The 1,200-nt window shown below is 34.7% G+C and overlaps 1 non-coding gene across 1 annotated transcript; it reads left to right on the top strand.

Annotated features, from left to right (window-relative positions):
• The first annotated feature begins 221 nt into the window (after positions 1-221).
• On the top strand, positions 222-377 carry LOC145691191 (U12 minor spliceosomal RNA). The gene has a single exon (XR_014132394.1). It is a non-coding gene; the product is annotated as a U12 minor spliceosomal RNA (small nuclear RNA).
• The last annotated feature ends 823 nt before the right edge of the window (positions 378-1,200 follow it).

The following is a 1,200-nucleotide window of genomic DNA, read 5'->3' as shown; positions in this document are numbered from 1 at the left end:
GAGTGCTGTTTGAAAACTGTAAACAAAGTTTGTAAACAACTTACTCTTGAAATCTCAGTTTTTCAACTTAATATAAATAAAATGAAACACATATTCCAAAGTGAACAGTTTTGGTTCATAAACTTTAAACACAGAGTTGGAATTAACAATTAATATTACACATTCGCATAATAAAGCTTGGAGTTTTGACTATATAGTTGACTATTTGCTGCATGCGAATCGTGCCTTAAACTAATGAGTAAGGAAAATAAAAGAGCCTTGGTGACGCTTGGCTCCTGCTAGCCAAACTAGCTCTTGTATTTTTGAAAAGGTACAGGTCGTCCCTTTGAGTGCCACGCCTACTTTTGCGAGGTGCTCGGGCGTTAGCGATCTGCCTTTAAAATTTAAAATACAAAGGAGTTTTTTTTTTTTTTTTATTCTATAAAAGCAGGTAATGGTAATTTATCAATCTGCCAAGCATCCAGGCCTTTTTCTTACCGTAGCTATTCTTTTGACCTTTTTTTTTGGGAAGGGGGGGGGGGCGAGTTTCGTCATTTTTGATACGTTTCTGTATTTTTAAAAAGTTATATTTTGTTCGAGACTCCATCGAGGTAGGCCCTAAACATATTATTTTCTAACTTTGCAGTAACGCATAGGACATGGAAAAACATCATACTACTAGTAGCCCGAAATGCTTAATAATTTGCTGTATTTGTCTTAGTCATTAAATTGTTGCAATGTAGGTATATTTTATTTAATTACTTTACTTTAAAATCAAACTTACATATTTCAACTGAAGAAGCTACTTGATTCTTTCTGGTATTCTGGACACGATTCCTATCATTTGGTATGTTTGTTGTATTCTTTTAAAGTTACAATTACGATTTACTCGTCTTTTTCACAATTTTTAGGTCATCTTTCTGTGTGTTTAAGGCAGGGATGCAAATAACCACTCGCCCGGGGCGAGTAGTTTATCGGTGCGAGCGAGTTTTCAACCACTATTAAAACACCAAGGTAAGTAAATGATTTCTATTGTGGAATGTGGGCTAGTAAAATTTTGTTGCTTATTTGCATCCCTGGTTTAAGGATATATTAGACCGTGATTTTCCGCTCCCTAGTAATAAATAATTCCTTTATGTGATACTATACAAATATATTGCCTTACAGAAAATTCACCCCTTTATATTTAATACACTTATCGTGTCCGTCCGGTCAAGTGAC

Source organism: Thermobia domestica, chromosome 7 (genome assembly GCF_964235325.1).
Source record: "Thermobia domestica chromosome 7, izTheDome1.hap1.1, whole genome shotgun sequence".
NCBI lineage: Eukaryota > Metazoa > Arthropoda > Insecta > Zygentoma > Lepismatidae > Thermobia > Thermobia domestica.
This window is presented reverse-complemented; position numbering and strand designations above follow the sequence as displayed.